Source organism: Carcharhinus amblyrhynchos, chromosome 6 (genome assembly GCF_965287045.1).
Source record: "Carcharhinus amblyrhynchos chromosome 6, sCarAmb.v2.hapA, whole genome shotgun sequence".
NCBI classification, from domain to species: Eukaryota; Metazoa; Chordata; class Chondrichthyes; order Carcharhiniformes; family Carcharhinidae; genus Carcharhinus; species Carcharhinus amblyrhynchos.
The window spans coordinates 18,091,100-18,113,819 of record NC_137329.1 but is presented as its reverse complement, the minus strand read 5'-3'; the positions used below and the strand labels follow the sequence as shown (position 1 = coordinate 18,113,819).

General features: G+C 47.5%; 1 protein-coding gene across 1 annotated transcript in view; it reads left to right on the top strand.

Annotated features, from left to right (window-relative positions):
• The first annotated feature begins 608 nt into the window (after window positions 1-608).
• Window positions 609-22,720, top strand: part of chst1 (carbohydrate (keratan sulfate Gal-6) sulfotransferase 1) — a 30,896-nt gene continuing 8,784 nt past the window's right edge. The window contains exon 1 of the mRNA XM_080189957.1: window positions 609-915. The gene's annotated coding sequence lies outside the window, so the exon portion shown is untranslated. The remainder of the gene's footprint in view (window positions 916-22,720) is intronic.

The following is a 22,720-nucleotide window of genomic DNA, read 5'->3' as shown; positions in this document are numbered from 1 at the left end:
CTTCATTGGCTGTGCAGCATTGTAAGGTGATCATGAAAGGCACTATATAAATGCAAGTTTATGATTGTAGGGAAGAAACCTACCAGGTCTCACAAAGTAACTGCAAGAACTTTAGTCTCCCACATCGAAGGCAGAAGCTGTGTATGTGAGTGTGCGTCCCTGTGTTTGCATGTGTCAGTCTTTATGTATCTATGTATGTCTTTATTAGTGTTTGCATGTGTCTGTGCGAGTGTGTCTGTGTCTGTGTATCTGCTCAAATGTGTGATAGTATCTCTGTATATCTCACTATATGTGTGACAGTGTCTGCACACATTTGTGTGTCCTGAGTGTGCATGTAATATGTGAGTATCATTGTGTATCTAACTGTGTGTGAGTCCAACTGTGTGTGTGTCATTGTGTGTCTAACAGTGGGTCTAACTGTCTGTGTCATTGTGTGTCTAACTGTGTGTGTGTATAATTGTGTGTCTAACAGTGGGTATAACTGTGTGTGTCATTGTGTGTCTAACTGTGTGTGTGTACAATTGTGTCTAACAGTGGGTCTGTCTGTGTCATTGTGTGTCTAACTGTGTGTGTAATGGTGTGCCTCACTGTCTATGTGTCATTGTGTAACGAACTGTGTGTGTGTATCATTAATTGCCTCACAGTGTGTGTATGTCTGGGAGAGCGTGTTGCGGGAAGATACGCACATTGTTAATCCTTCCGATCTCTCTCAGACAGTGAGTAAGGCGCGGGCTCCCAACACATCCCTCTCAGCATCGCTGTCACATGGAATCCGTTTGCGTCTCCTACACTGAGCAGGGCAGCCGGCACCGAGAGAGGATCGGCCAGAAAACTGCAAACATTTACAACGGGAGATGTATCAGGAGAGCCGTCTACCTTACCCACTAGGATGTTGCGTGTGGAAGGACCGGGAAGGTGAGAGGGGTTCGTATGTGTACGGGGGTGGGAGGTGGACGTGCGGGGGGTGGTGGTGGTGGTGAGAGTGTATGTGTGTTTTGAGAGAAGGTGAGGGGGACATTGTGCTTGTGTTTGGGGAGAGGATGAGAGGGGGAGTTGTGTATTTGGTGAGAGGGTTGTGAAAGGGGGTATGTGCGTTTGAGGAGAGGGTTGTGAGGAGGGAATGTGTGCGTCTGTTGGGGAGAGGGTGAGAGAGGGAGTGGTGTGTGTTTTGGGGAGAGGGTAAGAGGGGGTGGGTGTGTGTTTGGGGAGAGAGTGAAGGGGGAGTGTGTGTGTGTTGGGGAGAGGGTGAAGGGGGAGTGTGTGTGTGTTGGGGAGAGGGTGAAGGGGGAGTGTGTGTGTGTTGGGGAGAGGGTGAAGGGGGAGTGTGTGTGTGTGTTGGGGAGAGGGTGAAGGGGGAGTGTGTGTGTGTTGGGGAGAGGGTGAAGGGGGAGTGTGTGTGTGTTGGGGAGAGGGTGAAGGGGGAGTGTGTGTGTGTTGGGGAGAGGGTGAAGGGGGAGTGTGTGTGTGTTGGGGAGAGGGTGAAGGGGGAGTGTGTGTGTGTTGGGGAGAGAGTGAAGGGGGAGTGTGTGTGTGTTGGGGAGAGAGTGAAGAGGGGAGTGTGTGTGTGTTGGGGAGAGGGTGAAGGGGGAGTGTGTGTGTGTTGGGGAGAGGGTGAAGGGGGAGTGTGTGTGTGTTGGGGAGAGAGTGAAGAGGGAGTGTGTGTGTGCTGGGGAGAGGGTGAAGGGGGAGTGTGTGTGTGTTGGGGAGAGAGTGAAGAGGGAGTGTGTGTGTGTTGGGGAGAGGGTGAAGGGGGAGTGTGTGTGTGTTGGGGAGAGAGTGAAGAGGGAGTGTGTGTTGTGTTGGGGAGAGGGTGAAGGGGGAGTGTGTGTGTGTTGGGGAGAGAGTGAAGAGGGAGTGTGTGTGTGTTGGGGAGAGGGTGAAGGGGGAGTGTGTGTGTGTTGGGGAGAGGGTGAAGGGGAGTGTGTGTGTGTTGGGGAGAGGTGAAGGGGAGTGTGTGTGTGTTGGGAGAGGGTGAAGGGGGATGTGTGTGTGTTGGGGAGAGGGTGAAGGGGGAGTGTGTGTGTTGGGGAGAGAGTGAAGGGGGGAGTGTGTGTGTGTTGGGGAGAGGTGAAGGGGGAGTGTGTGTGTGTTGGGGAGAGGGTGAAGGGGGAGTGTGTGTGTGTTGGGGAGAGGGTGAGGGGGAGTGTGTGTGTGTTGGGGAGAGAGTGAAGGGGGAGTGTGTGTGTTGGGAGAGGGTGAAGGGGGAGTGTGTGTGTTGGGGGAGGGTGAAGGGGGAGTGTGTGTGTTGGGGAGGGGTGAGGGGAGTGTGTGTGTTGGGAGGGGGTGAGGGGGAGTGTGTGTGTTGGGGAGGGGGTGAGGGGGAGTGTGTGTGTGGGGAGGGGGTGAGGGGGAGTGTGTGTGTTGGGGAGGGGGTGAGGGGGAGTGTGTGTGTTGGGGAGGGGGTGAGGGGGAGTGTGTGTGTTGGGGAAAGGGTGAGGGGGAGTGTGTGTGTTGGGGAGGGGTGAAGGGGGAGTGAGTGTGGGGAGGGGGTGAGGGGAGGGGGTGTGTGTGTTGGGAGGGGGTGAGGGGAGTGTGTGTGTTGGGGAGGGGGTGAGGGGAGTGTGTGTGTTGGGGAGGGGGTGAGGGGGAGTGTGTGTGTTGGGGAGGGTGAGGGGGAGTGTGTGTGTTGGGGAGGGGGTGAGGGGGGTGTGTGTGTTTGGGGGAGGGTGAGGGGAGTGTGTGTGTGTTGGGGAGAGGGTGAGGGGGGAGTGTGTGTGTTGGGGAGGGGGTGAGGGGGAGTGTGTGTGTTGGGAGGGGGTGAGGGGACTGTGTGTGTTGGGGAGAGGGTGAGGGGGAGTGTGTGTGTGTGTTGGGGAGAGGGTGAGGGGGAGTGTGTGCGTGTTGGGGAGAGGGTGAGGGGGAGTGTGTGTGTGTTTGGGAAGAAGAGGAGCGGGGGAGGTGTGTGCGTGTTTGGGGAAAGAGTGAGAAGTTGAAAAGGGGAGTGTATGTGTGTTCAGCAGAGGGGGAGGGGGGAGTGGGTTTGTGTGTTGGGGAGAGGGGGAGTGTGTGTGTTTGGAAGTGAAGAAGAGGGAGAGTGTCTGTGTGTTTGGGAGAGGGGGGTGAGGGGGAGTGGGTGTGTGTTTGGGAAGAGGGTGAGGGGGGAGTGTGTGAGGAGAGGGTGAGAGGGAGAGTATGTGGGGGTTGGGAGATGGTGAGGAGGGAATGAGTGTGTGTTTGGGAGAAGGTGAGGGGGAGAGTGGGAGAGAGTGAGAGGGGAGAGTGTGTGGGGGTTTGGGGAGAGGATGAGAGGGGAGTGGGTATGTGTTTGGATAGAGGGTGAGAGGGCAGTGTGTGTGTGTTTGAGATGCAGATGGGGGGGGGCAGTGTGTGCATGCTTGGGAAAAGGGTGAGAGGGGAGTGTGTGTGTGTTTGGGTGGAGGTGAGAGGGGGGTGTGTGTGTGTGTTGGGTAAAGAGTGAGAGGGGTGGGTTGTGTTGGGTAAAGAGTGAGAGGGTGTGTGTGTGTTTTGGGGAGAGAGTGAGAGGGGTGTGTGTTTTGGGGAGAGAGTGAGAGGGGTGTGATGCGAGGAGGGAGAGATGGGGAATGTGTGTGTGTTTAGGGAGAGGCTGAGAGAGGGAGTGGGTGTGTGTTTGGGGAGAGGGTGAGAGGGGAAAGTGTGTGAGAAGAGGGTAAGAGAGAGAGTGTGTTTGGGTTTGGGGAGAGGGTGGGGGGAGTGGGTGTGTGTTTGGAGAGGGTGTGTTTGGGGAGAGGGTGAGCGGGGAGTGGGTGTGTGTTTGGGGAGTGGGTGTGTGTTTGGGGAGTGGGTGTGTGTTTGGGGAGAGGGTGAGCGGGGAGTGGGTGTGTGTTTGGGGAGTGGGTGTGTGTTTGGGGAGAGGGTGAGGGGGGAGTGGGTGTGTGTTTGGGGAAAGGGTGAGTGTGTGTGTGAGGAAAGGGTGAGAGGGAGAGTGTGTTTGGGTTTGGGGAGAGGGTGGAGGGAGTGGGTATGTGTTTGGGGAGAAGGGGAGAGGGTGAGTGAGTGTGAGTTGGACAGAGTGAGTGTGTGTGCGTTTCAGGAGAGGGTGAGAGGGGTGTGTGTGTTTGGAGAGAGTGTGAGGGGAGTGTGTGGGTGTTTAGGGAGAAGGTGAGAGGGGAGTGTGTGTGTGTTTGGGGAGAGGGTGAGAGGGGAGTGTCTGTGTGTTTGGGGAGAGGGTGAGAGGGGAGTGTGTGGGTGTTTAGGGAGAAGGTGAGAGGGGAGTGTGTGTGTGTTTGGGGAGAGGGTGAGAGGGGAGTGTCTGTGTGTTTGGGGAGAGGGTGAGAGGGGAGTGTGTGTGTTTGGGGAGAGGGTGAGAGGGGAGTGTGTGTGTGTTTGGGGAGAGGGTGAGAGGGGAGTGTCTGTGTGTTTAGGGAGAGGGTGAGAGGGGAGTGTCTGTGTGTTTGGGGAGAGGGTGAGAGGGGAGTGTCTGTGTGTTTAGGGAGAGGGTGAGAGGGGAGTGTCTGTGTGTTTGGGGAGAGGGTGAGAGGGGAGTGTCTGTGTGTGTTTGGGGAGAGGGTGAGAGGGGAGTGTCTGTGTGTTTGGGGAGAGGGTGAGAGGAGTGTGTGTGTGTTTAGGGAGAGGGTGAGAGGAGTGTGTGTGTGTTTAGGGAGAGGGTGAGAGGGGAGTGTGTGTGTGTTTGGGGAGAGGGTGAGGGGAGTGTGTGGGTGTTTAGGGAGAGGGTGAGAGGGGAGTGTGTGTGTGTTTGGGGAGAGGGTGAGAGGAGTGTCTGTGTGTTTGGGGAGAGGGTGAGAGGAGTGTGTGTGTGTTTAGGGAGAGGGTGAGAGGAGTGTGTGTGTGTTTAGGGAGAGGGTGAGAGGGGAGTGTGTGTGTGTTTGGGGAGAGGGTGAGAGGGGAGTGTGTGTGTTTGGGGAGAGGGTGAGGGGAGTGTGTGGGTGTTTAGGGAGAGGGTGAGAGGGGAGTGTCTGTGTGTTTGGGGAGAGGGTGAGAGGGGAGTGTGTGGGTGTTTAGGGAGAGGGTGAGAGGGGAGTGTGTGTGTGTTTGGGGAGAGGGTGAGAGGAGTGTCTGTGGGTGTTTAGGGAGAGGGTGAGAGGGGAGTGTGTGGGTGTTTGGGGAGAGGGCGAGAGGGGAGTGTCTGTGTGTTTGGGGAGAGGGTGAGAGGGGAGTGTCTGTGTGTTTAGGGAGAGGGTGAGAGGGGAGTGTCTGTGTGTTTGGGGAGAGGGCGAGAGGGGAGTGTCTGTGTGTTTGGGGAGAGGGTGAGAGGGGAGTGTCTGTGTGTTTAGGGAGAGGGTGAGAGGGGAGTGTCTGTGTGTTTGGGGAGAGGGTGAGAGGGGAGTGTCTGTGTGTTTGGGGAGAGGGTGAGAGGGGAGTGTGTGTGTGTTTAGGGAGAGGGTGAGAGGGGAGTGTCTGTGTGTTTAGGGAGAGGGTGAGAGGGGAGTGTCTGTGTGTTTGGGGAGAGGGTGAGAGGGGAGTGTGTGTGTGTTTAGGGAGAGGGTGAGAGGGGAGTGTGTGGGTGTTTAGGGAGAGGGTGAGAGGGGAGTGTCTGTGTGTGTTTAGGGAGAGGGTGAGAGGGGAGTGTGTGGGTGTTTAGGGAGAGGGTGAGAGGGGAGTGTGTGTGTGTTTGGGGAGAGGGTGAGAGGGGAGTGTGTGGGTGTTTAGGGAGAGGGTGAGAGGGGAGTGTGTGGGTGTTTAGGGAGAGGGTGAGAGGGGAGTGTGTGGGTGTTTGGGGAGAGGGTGAGAGGGGAGTGTGTGGGTGTTTAGGGAGAGGGTGAGAGGGGAGTGTCTGTGTGTTTGGGGAGAGGGTGAGAGGGGAGTGTCTGTGTGTTTGGGGAGAGGGTGAGAGGGGAGTGTCTGTGTGTTTAGGGAGAGGGTGAGAGGGGAGTGTGTGGGTGTTTAGGGAGAGGGTGAGAGGGGAGTGTCTGTGTGTTTGGGGAGAGGGTGAGAGGGGAGTGTCTGTGTGTTTGGGGAGAGGGCGAGAGGGGAGTGTCTGTGTGTTTAGAGAGAGGGTGAGAGGGGAGTGTCTGTGTGTTTGGGGAGAGGGCGAGAGGGGAGTGTGTGGGTGTTTGGGGAGAGGGTGAGAGGGGAGTGTGTGGGTGTTTAGGGAGAGGGTGAGAGGGGAGTGTCTGTGTGTTTGGGGAGAGGGCGAGAGGGGAGTGTGTGTGTGTTTGGGGAGAGGGTGAGAGGGGAGTGTGTGGGTGTTTAGGGAGAGGGTGAGAGGGGAGTGTCTGTGTGTTTGGGGAGAGGGTGAGAGGGGAGTGTCTGTGTGTTTGGGGAGAGGGTGAGAGGGGAGTGTGTGGGTGTTTAGGGAGAGGGTGAGAGGGGAGTGTGTGGGTGTTTAGGGAGAGGGTGAGAGGGGAGTGTGTGGGTGTTTAGGGAGAGGGTGAGAGGGGAGTGTGTGTGTGTTTGGGGAGAGGTTGAGAGGGGATTGTCTGTGTGTTTGGGGAGAGGTTGAGAGGGGATTGTCTGTGTGTTTGGGGAGAGGGTGAGAGGGGAGTGTCTGTGTGTTTGGGGAGAGGGTGAGAGGGGAGTGTCTGTGTGTGTTTAGGGAGAGGGTGAGAGGGGAGTGTGTGGGTGTTTGGGGAAAGGGTGAGTGGGGAGTGTGTGGGTGTTTAGGGAGAGGGTGAGAGGGGAGTGTCTGTGTGTTTAGGGAGAGGGTGAGTGTGTGTGTTGCGGAGAGGGTGAGTGGGAGAGTGTGTTTTGTGGAGTGTTAGTGAGATCGGAACTGGTTAAACCAGTTCAATGAGGTTTCGCTGAGTTCCGGGCTGCGTTGTGGGCCTGGGACGGTTGTAGGGGCGATGGTTTTGGGGTTAGGGCAGCCCACGCACCCTCACACAGAGCGGGCAGAGGCTGCCGCCAGAGCCGGGGAGAAGGAGCTGGAGCAGCGGCTCTCCCGCACCCGGGCTCCGGCTTCAGTCCAAGCGGAACTTGCACTCTAGAAGCTGTTTTAAAACTGCACTGGGATCCCGGAGACTGCACTGCCTGCTAAAGTGGGAAAGTTGGTACATTAGCAGCCGAAATATGAATGCAGCCAGCTCTGTGTGAGACAGAGAGATAGGGGAAGCAGGGAGATGGATAGATTTCCCAGATACAGCTCAGCAGTCAGAGAAAAGGTTTCTAATCCACATCAGGATGCCCTGAACACAGGAATCTGACAAACCCACTCTCAACAAACCCTCAGCACTTTAAACCGAACAGAAAATGCTGGCAAATCTCAGCGGCTCTGATAATATCTGTGGAGGCAGAATGGAGAGAATGGAGATAATGTTTCCAGCCAGGTTGAGCCTTGGTCAGAGTGGCTGTCAGGTTCCCCAGCTTTCACCTGAGCATTTGAATTGTACTGGGGAGAGATATATTTGCAGAGCTGACCTGGCTCCCAGTATATACCGGGAATGTGGGAGTCGGAGTATCAGGCTCGCTAGAGGGCGATTTCAGCCCAGTCTCAGCAGTGAATGAAAGTACAGCATCCAAGATCACATTTGGGGGAGAGAGAGAGAGCGTGGCTCTGACCCTGTAGACACATCAGTGTACTCCCATTAAACAGGCAGACCGCTTAAACCACTGCCAGGTACAGGGACACATGGTGAGAAATGTGGGGGATACTCACAGCCCAGAGCAAGCATTATTCCATCTAATGGGGATGCAGTTTCAGACAAGGACTGGTGCATGTAATATTACTGTACTTACTTTCCAGTGGGGGTGGAGAGGGGAAAGGGGGCGGGATATCGTTTCTGTAATAATTCAGGCAGAGCCCAGTTCATAAAGTCAGGTCCAATTCTATAACTCCTCCAACGCCTTAATAATGGAAGCCGCTGCCTCCTGGTCCGCAGAAATGGCAGTTTTGGGGTTACCTCTAATCTCTCCACAAACAGGTACCCGGCGTTTTGTTCAGCAATAAGGATGGCCCCCCCGTCCCCCCATGTTATCTCACTGAGACTAAAAAATAATGAGGGGTATAGATCAGCTAGATAGTCAATATCTTTTCCCAAAGGTAGGGGGGTCTAAAGCTAGAGGGCATAGGTTTGGACTGAGAGGGGAGAGATACGGAAGTGCCCAAAGGGGCAATATTTTTCACACGCAGAGGGTGAGTGGAACAAGCTGTCAGAGGTAGTAGTAGAGGCGGGTACAATTTTGTCCTTTAAAAAGCGTTTAGACAGTTACATGGTTAAGATGGGTTTACAGGGAACTGGGCCAAACGCGGGCAATTGGGACTAGTTTAGTGGTTAATAAACGGGTGGTATGGACAAGTTTGGCCGAACAGCCTATTTCCACACTTGCGCTCTATGTCCCGATGAGATCTCCTGTGTAACGCGCTACTCACAGCTAAACCTAACACACAAAACATGCTCATTACTCGTTTTTTTCATCCTAATTTGCAGAGTTGCTACAAATTGTTGGGTTGTTGTAATTAATTTTCCCTTTGACGTGGAGCAGTAAATATTCCTTATAGCAACCGGCCGTAATACTACCTGCAGCTTGACAATGCAGAATTTGAGACTGTTCGCCACTTGGTGTGAGGAAAGGAACAGTAACGGGGGCACTCCAGGCTGCCTCTGGATTCCCTCCACTAACCCAATAACCCCGGGGTGGCATCTCTCAGGTCTCAGGTTGTTTAAACCCGGTTGTTGGAAACGGTCAACTTTGTAGGTTGGACTAAGAAATTTGTAGCGTCAATGGTAACATGTCGGTGTGGCTGAAATTGGACGGATGCTTTCTGGTCTGATCGCTTTGTCATCAGGAGTAAGTACATTGACAGCCTAACACCATCGCAGGCACAAACTTCAGCTAAAATATCAGCAGATTATGCAGCGAATGGATTTCAGTAGATAATTGAGATCAAAGAACGTTCACAGCAAAATGCATTTAAAAAGAGTGTAAAGGGGGAAGTGAACAGTCCGTTCCAGAATTTACTTAACCATCACTCAGCGATTTTTTTTAAAGATTTCATCTCTGCGGAAAATGTGTCGAGTCACTGTCCCAATGAGTGTAAATAATCTAGTTATTGTCCCAGTGAAAACAGTCCAGTCACTGTCCCAGTGAAGATAATCCAGTTACTGTCCCAGTGAAAACAATCCAGTTACTGTCTCAGTGAAGATAATCCAGTTACTGTCTCAGTGAAAACAATCCAGTTACTGTCCCAGTGAAAACAATCCAGTTACTGTCCCAGTGAAGATAATCCAGTTACTGTCCCACTGAAAACAATCCAGTTACTGTCTCAGTGAAGATAATCCAGTTACTGTCCCACTGAAAACAATCCAGTTACTGTGTCAGTGAAAACAATCCAGTTACTGTCTCAGTGAAAACAATCCAGTGATTGTCCCAGTGAAGATAATCCAGTTACTGTCCCAGTGAAGATAATCCAGTTACTGTCCCAGTGAAGATAATCCAGTTACTGTCTCAGTGAAGATAATCCAGTTACTGTCTCAGTGAAGATAATCCAGTTACTGCCCCACTGAAAGTAATCCAGTTACTGTCCCAGTGAAAACAATCCAGTTACTGTCTCAGTGAAGATAATCCAGTTACTGTCTCAGTGAAGATAATCCAGTTACTGTCCCACTGAAAACAATCCAGTTACTGTGTCAGTGAAAACAATCCAGTTACTGTCCCAGTGAAAACAATCCAGTTATTGTCCCAGTGAAGATAATCCAGTTACTGTCCCAGTGAAGATAATCCAGTTACTGTCTCAGTGAAGATAATCCAGTTACTGTCTCAGTGAAGATAATCCAGTTACTGCCCCACTGAAAGTAATCCAGTTACTGTCCCAGTGAAAACAATTCAGTTACTGTCTCAGTGAAAACAATCCAGTTACTGTCCCAGTGAAGATAATCCAGTTACTGTCCCAGTGAAAACAATCCAGTTACTGTCTCAGTGAAGATAATCCAGTTACTGTCTCAGTGAAGATAATCCAGTTACTGTCCCACTGAAAACAATCCAGTTACTGTCCCACTGAAAACAATCCAGTTACTGTCCCAGTGAAAACAATCCAGTTACTGTCTCAGTGAAGATAATCCAGTTACTGTCCCACTGAAAACAATCCAGTTACTGTCTCAGTGAAGATAATCCAGTTACTGTCTCAGTGAAGATAATCCAGTTACTGTCCCACTGAAAACAATCCAGTTACTGTCCCAGTGAAAACAATCCAGTTACTGTCTCAGTGAAAACAATCCAGTTATTGTCCCAGTGAAGATAATCCAGTTACTGTCCCAGTGAAGATAATCCAGTTACTGTCTCAGTGAAAACAATCCAGTTATTGTCCCAGTGAAGATAATCCAGTTACTGTCCCAGTGAAGATAATCCAGTTACTGTCTCAGTGAAGATAATCCAGTTACTGTCCCAGTGAAGATAATCCAGTTACTGTCCCAGTGAAGATAATCCAGTTACTGTCTCAGTGAAGATAATCCAGTTACTGACCCACTGAAAGTAATCCAGTTACTGTCCCAGTGAAAACAATTCAGTTACTGTCTCAGTGACAACAATCCAGTTACTGTCTCAGTGAAGATAATCCAGTTACTGTCCCAGTGAAAACAATCCAGTTACTGTGTCAGTGAAGATAATCCAGTTACTGTCTCAGTGAAGGTAATCCAGTTACTGTCCCACTGAAAACAATCCAGTTACTGTGTCAGTGAAAACAATCCAGTTACTGTCTCAGTGAAAACAATCCAGTTATTGTCCCAGTGAAGATAATCCAGTTACTGTCCCAGTGAAGATAATCCAGTTACTGTCTCAGTGAAGATAATCCAGTTACTGTCCCAGTGAAGATAATCCAGTTACTGTCCCAGTGAAGATAATCCAGTTACTGTCTCAGTGAAGATAATCCAGTTACTGCCCCACTGAAAGTAATCCAGTTACTGTCCCAGTGAAAACAATTCAGTTACTGTCTCAGTGACAACAATCCAGTTACTGTCTCAGTGAAGATAATCCAGTTACTGTCTCAGTGACAACAATCCAGTTACTGTCTCAGTGAAGATAATCCAGTTACTGTCCCAGTGAAAACAATCCAGTTACTGTGTCAGTGAAGATAATCCAGTTACTGTCTCAGTGAAGATAATCCAGTTACTGTCCCACTGAAAACAATCCAGTTACTGTCTCAGTGAAAACAATCCAGTTATTGTCCCAGTGAAGATAATCCAGTTACTGTCCCAGTGAAGATAATCCAGTTACTGTCTCAGTGAAGATAATCCAGTTACTGTCTCAGTGAAGATAATCCAGTTACTGCCCCACTGAAAGTAATCCAGTTACTGTCCCAGTGAAAACAATTCAGTTACTGTCTCAGTGAAAACAATCCAGTTACTGTCTCAGTGAAGATAATCCAGTTACTGTCCCAGTGAAAACAATCCAGTTACTGTCTCAGTGAAGATAATCCAGTTACTGTCCCAGTGAAAACAATCCAGTTACTGTCTCAGTGAAAACAATCCAGTTATTGTCCCAGTGAAGATAATCCAGTTACTGTCCCAGTGAAGATAATCCAGTTACTGTCCCAGTGAAGATAATCCAGTTACTGTCTCAGTGAAGATAATCCAGTTACTGTCTCAGTGAAGATAATCCAGTTACTGTCCCAGTGAAAACAATCCAGTTACTGTCTCAGTGAAAACAATCCAGTTATTGTCCCAGTGAAGATAATCCAGGTACTGTCCCAGTGAAGATAATCCAGTTACTGTCTCAGTGAAGATAATCCAGTTACTGTCTCAGTGAAGATAATCCAGTTACTGACCCACTGAAAGTAATCCAGTTACTGTCCCAGTGAAAACAATTCAGTTACTGTCTCAGTGAAAACAATCCAGTTACTGTCTCAGTGAAGATAATCCAGTTACTGTCCCAGTGAAAACAATCCAGTTACTGTCTCAGTGAAGATAATCCAGTTACTGTCTCAGTGAAGATAATCCAGTTACTGTCCCACTGAAAACAATCCAGTTACTGTCCCAGTGAAAACAATCCAGTTACTGTCTCAGTGAAAACAATCCAGTTATTGTCCCAGTGAAGATAATCCAGTTACTGTCCCAGTGAAGATAATCCAGTTACTGTCCCAGTGAAGATAATCCAGTTACTGTCTCAGTGAAGATAATCCAGTTACTGCCCCACTGAAAGTAATCCAGTTACTGTTCCAGTGAAAACAATTCAGTTACTGTCTCAGTGAAAACAATCCAGTTACTGTCTCAGTGAAGATAATCCAGTTACTGTCCCAGTGAAAACAATCCAGTTACTGTCTCAGTGAAGATAATCCAGTTACTGTCCCACTGAAAACAATCCAGTTACTGTCCCAGTGAAAACAATCCAGTTACTGTCCCAGTGAAAACAATCCAATTACTGTCTCAGTGAAAACAATCCAGTTATTGTCCCAGTGAAGATAATCCAGTTACTGTCCCAGTGAAGATAATCCAGTTACTGTCCCAGTGAAGATAATCCAGTTACTGTCTCAGTGAAGATAATCCAGTTACTGCCCCACTGAAAGTAATCCAGTTACTGTCCCAGTGAAAACAATTCAGTTACTGTCTCAGTGAAAACAATCCAGTTACTGTCTCAGTGAAGATAATCCAGTTACTGTCCCAGTGAAAACAATCCAGTTACTGTCTCAGTGAAGATAATCCAGTTACTGTCCCACTGAAAACAATCCAGTTACTGTCTCAGTGAAGATAATCCAGTTACTGTCTCAGTGAAGATAATCCAGTTACTGTCTCAGTGAAGATAATCCAGTTACTGTCTCAGTGAAGATAATCCAGTTACTGTCTCAGTGAAGATAATCCAGTTACTGCCCCACTGAAAGTAATCCAGTTACTGTCCCAGTGAAAACAATTCAGTTACTGTCTCAGTGAAAACAATCCAGTTACTGTCTCAGTGAAGATAATCCAGTTACTGTCCCAGTGAAAACAATCCAGTTACTGTCTCAGTGAAGATAATCCAGTTACTGTCTCAGTGAAGATAATCCAGTTACTGTCCCAGTGAAGATAATCCAGTTACTGCCTCAGTGAAGATAATCCAGTTACTGCCCCACTGAAAACAATCCAGTTACTGTCCCAGTGAAGATAATCCAGTTACTCTCCCAGTGAAGATAATCCAGTTACTGTCTCAGTGAAGATAATCCAGTTACTGTCTCAGTGAAGATAATCCAGTTACTGTCCCACTGAAAACAATTCAGTTACTGTGTCAGTGAAAACAATCCAGTTACTGTCCCACTAAAAACAATCCAGTTACTTTCCCAGTGAAAACAATCCAGTTACTGACCCAGTGAAAATAATCCAGTTACTGTCCCAGTGAAGATAATCCAGTTACTGTCCCACTGAAAACAATCCAGTTATTGTCCCACTGAAAACAATCCAGTTACTTTCCCAGTGAAAACAATCCAGTTACTGTCCCACTGAAAACAATCCAGTTACTTTCCCAGTGAAAATAATCTAGTTACTGTGTCAGTGAAAACAATCCAGTTACTGTCCCAGTGAAAATAATCCAGTTACTGTCCCAGTGAAGATAATCCAGTTACTGTGTCAGTGAAAACAATCCAGTTACTGTCCCAGTGAAGATAATCCAGTTACTGTCCCAGTGAAGATAATCCAGTTACTGTCCCACTGAAAACAATCCAGTTACTGTCCCAGTGAAAACAATCCAGTTACTGTCCCAGTGAAAACAATCCAGTTACTGTCCCAGTGAAAACAATCCAGTTACTGTCCCAGTGAAAACAATCCAGTTACTGTCCCAGTGAAAACAATCCAGTTACTGTCCCAGTGAAGATAATCCAGTTACTGTCCCAGTGAAAACAATCCAGTTACTGTCCCAGTGAAAACAATCCAGTTATTGTCCCAGTGAAGATAATCCAGTTACTGTCCCAGTGAAAACAATCCAGTTACTGTCCCAGTGAAAACAATCCAGTTACTGTCCCAGTGAATATAATCCAGTTACTGACCCAATGAAGATAATTCAGTTACTGACCCAATGAAAATAATCCAGTTACTGTGTCAGTGAAAATAATCCAGTTACTGTTTCAGTGAAGATAATCCAGTTACTGTCCCAGTGAAAACAATCCAGTTATTGTCCCAGTGAATATAATCCAGTTATTGTCCCAGTGAAAATAATCCAGTTATTGTCCCAGTGAAAATAATCCAGTTATTGTCCCAGTGAAAATAATCCAGTTACTGTCCCAGTGAAGATAATCCAGTTATTGTCCCAGTGAAGATAATCCAGTTATTGTCCCAGTGAAAATAATCCAGTTATTGTCCCAGTGAAAATAATCCAGTTATTGTCCCAGTGAAGATAATCCAGTTACTGTCCCAGTGAAGATAATCCAGTTACTGTCCCAGTGAAGATAATCCAGTTACTGACCCAGTGAAGACAATCCAGTTACTGTCCCAGTGAAGACAATCCAGTTACTGTCCCAATGAAAGAAACCAGTTACTGTCCCAGTGAAAAAAATCCAGTTACTGTTTCAGTGAAAACAGTCTCGTCACTGTCCCAGTGGATGAAAACAGTCCAATTACTGTCCCAGTGAAAACAGCCCAGTTACTGTCCCAGTGAGTGAAAACAGCCCAGTTACTGAAAACAGCCCAGTTACTGTCCCAGTGAGTGAAAACAGTCCAGTTACCAGTTTGTTCACATGATAGCGTCACAGGGGAATGGTCTGGTTAATATCACTATGTGATATATGGCGTGGTTAGAGTGACGATATTAGAGATGGTTATTGCCAGGGAACCGAGTGAGGCTGATTACCCTGGTAGTTCCTGCCTTGTACCTTGGCACTGCCCACTGGACACATTAGCACTGCGAGCCTGGCACGTGCAGTACTAAGTGGGCACGGGGTATTGTCAAGGAGGCAAGGCCTGAGAGGCCGGGGCCAGATGGGCCCGAGCCAGACCGGGAATGGGGGAAATAGGAGGTGATGGAAAGGGGCCAACTCTGCTGGGAATTGGGGGCTGGTGGTCAGATCGGCAGTTTGAGGCCAGGGCCAGCCATCAGTGCGGTGGGTCAGTTCAGGGCCGGCGATCAGGGAAGGGGTAGGATGGAATCTGGGCTGGCATTATCGGGGTGAGTGTCTGGGAGGGTAATTGGAGGGCTGACGATTCGGGGAGGTGGGGGGCTGTTGGTGAGGCGCATGTCAATTGATCTGCCAGTATACTATATGCACAGGGGCCCCTTCTGCAGTCTGGTGCTGGCCCCTCCAGTGGAGTTAGGCCCAACACCGAGCCCTATCGGCGTAAATCGCCTGACAGCCTCTGTGCTGCAAAATCACTAAACCTTTCTCACCCAAAAAAAAAACAGGTGGGAAAAACACTCATTTTCACACCCATTGGCTCTGAGTGGTTTCTGGGGGGTGTGGAAATCGCACCCTGTGTGGTTTGTGTCTCCGTTTTACTTGCCTCTGACTTCCTGCATCGGTTCCCCTCCCCCTGCCATATTAATTTAAACCCTCCCCAACCGCATTAGCAAACACTCCCTCCCAGTACATTGGTTCCAGTCCTGTCCAGTATAGACCATTCTATTTGTATTGGTCCACCTCCCCTGTACTGGTCCCAATGTCCCAGGAATTTGAATCCCTCCCTCTTGCACCAAGCATCAAGCCACGTATTCATCTTGTGGGGCGGGGTTATGGGGAGGAGAATAAGGATATTGAATTTGATGATAGGCCATGATTGTAATGAATGGTGGAGTAGGCTCGAAGGACCAAATGGCCTTCACCTGCTTCGCGTTTCTATGTTTCTGTATGGTCTGGTTCATGTCACCGTGTGATAGATTGTCTGGTTAGTGTCACCATGTGATATATGGTCTGGTTAATGTCGCAGTGTGATATACGATCTGCTTACTGTCACCATGTGATATAGTCTGGTTAGTGTCACAGTGTGATATATGGTCTGGGTATTGTTACAGCATGATATATGGTCTAGTTAATGTCACAGTGTGATACACAGTCTGGTTAGTGTCACAATGTGATCTGGTTAGTGTGGCATGATATATAGTGTGGTCAGTATCACAATGTGATATGTGTTGTCATTAATGTAATGTTCCGGTACGAGACCTTATTAGTAACACAATGTGATTAATGATCTGTTTAGCATTATATGATGATACTGTGCCTATAATAAATACATTTAAATCTTGTTCATGTGCAGGATCTGTTGTACCAGTTCTAAAACTCAAAGCCATTCTGTCTACAACCAGCATTCTGCAGCAACAAAATTGCCTCTAATTGGTAGAATGTTTGTTTTAATCTAAACTAACGCAGTTCTGCTGTTTTGAGTGTTTTCCTGTGGGATTTTGCAGAGTAGGGTTTGATTGGGATGATTGACAGGTGTGGTCATGTGACAAGGTGAAGCTAGGCCTACGCAGAATATTCAAGCTGAGACGTTATTCCTGTATTGAGAGAGAACAGTACCTCTCTTTGCTTTTCTCTGTAGTTGAAGATTAGAATCTGCCAAAAGGTTGGTCTCTTTCTTACAGATTCTGAAGTATGCAAGTGGATCTTTTTCTGAGTTGCTGTTTTGAAGGCTGCAGAGAGAGAGGTCTCCATTTCTGTCTCTGAAATCTGGAGACGGAGCTGTCAGAGACTAAGTTTAGTTCTGTGAGATTTTGCTGTTTTGAGCCTATGTTCTGCTCTGAAATCTGCTGTATGGATCCCTGTCCGGAAGTTGGCTGAAAATCCAACCCCATTTGAGCTTGTTTCTGTGCAAACTAATTATGAGGAAACATAGCAACATAGAAAATAGGTGGAGTACCTATCCAGCCCCTCAAGCTTGCACCACCATTCAATATGATCAAGGCTGGTTATGAACTTTCAGATCCCCATTCACACTTTCTCTCCATACTCCTTGATCCCTTTAGCCACAAGGACCATGTCTAGCTTCCTCTTGAACATATCTAACAAACTGGCCCCAACAACTTCCTGTGGTAGAGAATTCCACAGGTCCACAGCTCTCTGAGTGAAGAAGTTCTTCCTCATTTCAGTCCTGAATGGCTTACCCCTGATTCTTAGACTGTGAGCCTTAGTTCTGCACTTCCCCAATGTCGGGGACATTCTTCCCGCACTGAGCCTATCTAGTTCCATCAGGATTTTATGTTTCTGTGAGATCCCATCTCATTCTTCTAAGCTCCAGTGAGTACAAGCCTTAGTCCTGCCATACCAGGAATTAGTCTGATGGACTACCTCAGTAGCAAGAATGTCTTTCCTCAGACTAGGAGACCAAAACTGCACACAATATTCAAAGCCTCACCAAGATCTGCATATCCCTACTCCTATACTCAAATCCTCTTGCTATGAAGGCCAGCATGCCATTAGATTTGCTCACCGCCTGCTGTACCTGCATGCCAAACTTCAGCGAGTGTTCCATCATGACACCCAGGTCACATTGCACTTCCCCTTTTCCTAAACTGCCACCATTCAGATAATAATCTTCCTTCCTGTTTTTGCCACCAGAGCAGATAACCTCACATTTATCCACATTAAATTGCATTTACCAAGAATTTGCCAACTCAGCCAGCTTGTCCAAGTCACCCTTCAGACTCTTAGCATCCTCCTCACAGTATACACAGCCACCCAGCTTAGTGTCGTCGGCAAATTTGGAGATATTGCATTCAATCCCTTGGTCCAAATCATGAATGTATATTGTGACTAGCTAGGGTTCTAGCACTGAATCACTAGTTATTGTGTGTCGTTCTGAAAAGGACCCATTTATTCCCACTCTCTGCTTCCTGTCTGCCAACCAATTCTCTATCCATGACAATACATTACCCCCAATACATGAGCTTTAATTTTACTCTTTAATCGCTTGTGAGGGACCTTGTCAAAACCCTTTTGAAAGTCCAGATACACAATATCTACTGATTCACCCTTGTCTACTCTGGTCACATTCTCAAAAAATTCCAGAAGATTTGTCAAGCAACGATTTCTTTTTAGTGAATCCATACTGATTTGGACTGATCCGTTCACCATTTTCCAAGTCCTCAGTTATTACATTCTTAATAATTGACTCCAGCATTTTCCCTACCTCTGATGTCAGGCTGGCCGGTCTATAATTCTTCGCTTTCTGTCACCCTCCTTTTTTAAAAAGCGGGGTTACATTAGCTAGACTCCAATTCACTGGACCTATTCCAGAGTCTATAGAATGCTGGAAAATGATCACCATGGGCAGCATGGTAGCACAGTGGTTAGCACTGCTGCTTCACAGCTCCAGGGTCCTGGGTTCGATTCCCGGCTTGGGTCACTGTCTGTGTGGAGTTTGCACATTCTCCTTGTGTCCGCGTGGGTTTCCTCTGGGTACTCTGGTTTCCTCCCACAGTCCAAAGATGTGTGGGTTAGGTTGATTGGCCATGCTAAGAAATTGCCCCTTAGTGTCCAGGGATGCGTAGGTTAGAGGGATTAGTGGGTATAATATGTAGGGATATGGGGGGTAGGGCCTGGGTGGGATTGTGTTCGGTCCAGACTCGATGGGCCAAAGGGCCTCTTTCTGCACTGTCGGGTTCTATGGTCTGTGTGTCCATTATTTCTAGGGTCACTTCCTTGAGTATACTGGGATGCACAGCATCAGGCCCTGGGAACTTATCGGGCTTTAATCCCAGTAATTTCCTGACTAATATGGATTTCCTTCAATTCCTCCTTCATGCTAGACTTTCTGTCCTCTCGTATTTCTGGAAGGTTATTTTTGTAAGAAGGGTGTATATCTATTGCTTTAAATTGGAACAATGGAGATGGCTAGCTGTTAATAATTATACTTTGCCATGTTTAAGCATTTTAATTGGCAAAGACTATGTTAAATTTTTTTATTATATTCTGTGTTCTTAAGTTAAGTTTGTTTTGATAAAAGCTTCCTAGTGGCTCACTTGAATAATACCTGGAGGTGAAACACTTTATGCTCACCCTAATGCCAAAAATCAAATGTAAAAGTTAGAGTCTAGGCAAACTGCATAATAGAACTTGGAGTTTCTGGTCTGATCCCTAACAATTGCCATGTGATATACAGTCTGGTTAGCATTGCTTTGTGATATATGGACTGTTGCATTGCTATGTAATATATGATCTGGTTAGCATTGCCATGTGATATGTGGTCTGATTAGTGACACAATGTCATATATGATCTGGTTAGCATTACTTTGTGACAATAAGGTCTGATTGGTGACACAATATAATATATGGTCTAGTTAGCATTGCTATGTGATATATGGTCTGGTTAGTGACACAAGGTGATGTATGATCTGGTTAACATCGCAATATTATGACTATCTTATGCACTGCTGAACATCAGATGTCAAATTTAAAATTCTTCAGCCAGTTGGCAGCCTCCTCATCTGGTGTAGGGCACTGAGATCGCCACTGAAGCACAGGTTGGACAGTTGTCAATTATATGGTGGTTAACACAGTTTTCAGATTGTCAAATGCCTCCTGACATTTGGGCGTCCACTGGAATTTCCTGCACTTTTTAAGCAAATGTGTGGAGCTACCGCACTGTCAATATTTGGCACAAATATTTCATAGAAGCCACTCAATCTCAGCGCTTCTCTTCACAATGATGGTATTGGAAACGCCCCAAAAAACTCCCCAGTGCATATCCGGTTAAAAAAAAATTCATCTACAATGGGCAGCACGGTGGCACAGTGGTTAGCATCGCTATCTCACAGTACCAGAGTCCCAGCTTCAATTCCGGCCTCGGGTCACTGTCTGAGCTGAGTTCGCACTTTCTCCCCGTGTCTGCGTGTGTTCCCTATGGGTGCTCCGGTTTCCTTCTGAAGATATGCAGGTTAGGCTGATTGGTCATGCTAAGTTGACCCTAGTGTCAGGGGGATTAGAGGGTAAATGCATGGAGTTACGGGAATAGGGCCTGGATGGGATTGTGGTCAGTGCAAATTTGATGGGCCAAATGGCCTCCTTCTGTACGGTAGGAATTCTATGGGTTCTATACAATTATCTTAGCTGGAATGGCCCTGGAAATCTTGTGGACACATCCATTATGGTCAACAAATACTGGTTCCCACTTTTAATTTTAGGGAGGGTCTCATGAAATCAATTAGTGCCCTGGTAAAAGGTTCTTCAAATGTTGGAATGGTTATCAAAGCTGCTGTTTTGATTACTGCTTGAGACTTTACTGTTACCTGACATGTACAGCAAAATTTAACTACATCTTTAAGCAGTCCAGGATAATAAAAATGTTTGTATTTACACTTTGAGTTTTCCTTATTCCTAAAGGACATGTGACAAAAGGCAGGGAATTATAGGCCAGTTAGTTTAACGTCTGTGGTAGGTAAAATGCTAGAATCCGTCATTAAGGAGGAAATTGCGAGGCATCTTGAAGGCAATTGCTTGATAGAGCAGACGCAGCACGGTTTCATTAAAGGGAAGTCGTGTCTGACAAATTTACTGGAGTTCTATGAGGATGTGTCTAGGGCGGTCGATAGAGGAGAGCTGGTGGATGTGGTCTTTCTGGATTTTCAGAAGGCGTTTGACAAAGTACCTCACAAGAGGTTATTGCAGAAGGTCAGGGGACTTGGAGTTGGGGGTAGGGTGTTAGCGTGGATAGAGGATTGGTTGTCAAATAGGAGGCAGAGAGTGGGGGTCAACGGGTGCTATTCGGATTGGCGGATGGTGACTAGTGGAGTGCCCCAGGGGTCGGTGCTGGGGCCTCAGCTTTTTACCATTTATATAGATGATCTGGAGGAGGGAACCGAGTGTAGGGTGTCGAAATTTGCGGATGACACCAAGATTGGGGGAACGGCAAATTGTGCGGAGGGTGTGGAGAGTCTGCAGAAGGATCTAGATAGGCTGGGCGAATGGGCCAGGAAATGGCAAATGGAATTTAATGTTGGCAAGTGTGAGGTGGTCCACTTTGGTAGGAAGAATGGTAGGAAGGACTATTACTTACGGGGCGAAAAACTGCAGCAGGCGACGGTGCAGAGGGACCTCGGGGTCCTTGTGCATGAGTCGCAAAAACCCAGCTTGCAGGTGCAGCAGGTGGTCAGGAAGGCGAATGGGATGCTGGCCTTCATAGCGAAGGGGATTGAATATAAAAGTAGGGAGGTCTTGCTGCAGCTGTATAGGGCATTGGTGAGGCCGCAGCTGGAGTACTGTGTGCAGTTTTGGGCGCCGCACCTGCGCAAAGATATTTTGGCCTTGGAGGGAGTGCAGAGGAGGTTTACTAGGCTGATACCGTTGAGGGGGTTGAACTATGAGGAGAGGCTGAATAAACTAGGCTTGTACTCGTTGGAGTTTAGAAGAATGAGGGGAGATCTCATTGAGACGTATAAGATGATGAATGGGATGGATAGGATAGAGGTGGAGAGACTCTTCCCGCTCAAAAAAGACAGTAGGACTAGGGGGCACAGCCTAAAGATAAACGGGGGGGCGTTTTAGAACGGAGTTGAGGAGGAATTTCTTCACTCAAAGGGTGGTGAATCTCTGGAATTCTCTACCCATTGAAGTGGTGGAGGCTGCCTCGCTAAATATTTTTAAGACGCAGGTTGATGGGTTTTTGATAAGAGAGGGGATTAAGGGTTATGGGGAGAGGGCCGGAAAGTGGAACTGAGCCACGACAGATCAGCCATGATCTTATTGAATGGCGGGGCAGGCTCGAAGGGCCAGATGGCCTACTCCTGCTCCTATTTCTTATATTCTTATGTTCTTATGACTGGAACCTCATATGCTACCCCTGATATCTCCTTTCTATAACTCACAAGAATGCAACTTGATAAACTTCTACCCATTTTTCATCCACGTGAATATGTAAAGGTTTCCACTTCCTCATTAAGACATTTTATACATAATGTAATAACACTCCGGTATACACTCAGAATCTTCTTCTGCATAAACTTTCCGATATAGCTGCTTTATCTTTGCATCTTTCTATTGTGGTTCTGCCAACTTTCTTTATCAACCATCTGGTCAAAGATTGTTTCTAATAATTGAACCTCAACTTCTTTATCTTTACTCTTTGATTTCTCCTCTTCCTGTCACAACCTGTGGCTTTGTAATCTTGTTCCCATAGTCAGGAAACATGTGAGGATATGCTTCTTGCAACACCTCAGTTGTTTGATTTTCCACTGGATTTTCAATCACAGTAGGCACCACTCCCACCCGTGATCTAACTATATTGTGCCCCTGAAAAGGGCAATTTCTCTATTACTCCTCCCACCACTTGTCACCAGACTAACCAACCTTACTTTACATAACAGAACATTACTCTTTTCACCATTAATTCCACACATTACCACTTTCTCTGGAAATATTCCTTCCAAACTACATATCTCCTCACCTCTCACCATAAAAGATTGACTTGATTTTCTATCTCTTAAGATCTTAACTTCCTTGCCCAATCCTGTTTGTACACATGAGTAATCCTTATCCACACAATTAAAGTATTTAAAAAGATCTGGCACTTGTTTATCAGCCAACCTCTGTACAGGCTGCACGTTCTTTTGCACCTCTTCGGTTTCGACCATGGCTTCCTTTGCCTCTTTAACAAACTGGTTTTAACTAGTTGCGCAAACAACCAGCCAAGTTCAGTTGAGAGCTGACTCAGCTGCTTCCTGTTGCAGGAATGCCCTAAAGTGCAGCTTTTAACTTCCCAAATAAGAACTAATTTAGTTTACCCTGAAAGCAAGTTTAATGATGACTTACCTCTTCATCACTTACCACATTGAACTCTCTATGTTCACCCAACTCCAAAAGCACTCCTCTCAGCTAGGCAGCACTCGCTGAGCAGGCCATGTGTCGACAACCAAATCTTGATTTACGAACTAATTCAAAATCACCTGTCATTTCTGCTGCCAATCTTGTAATTTTAACCATTTGCTCTTCCACACAAGTCTTCACTACTTAGGAAAATGAATT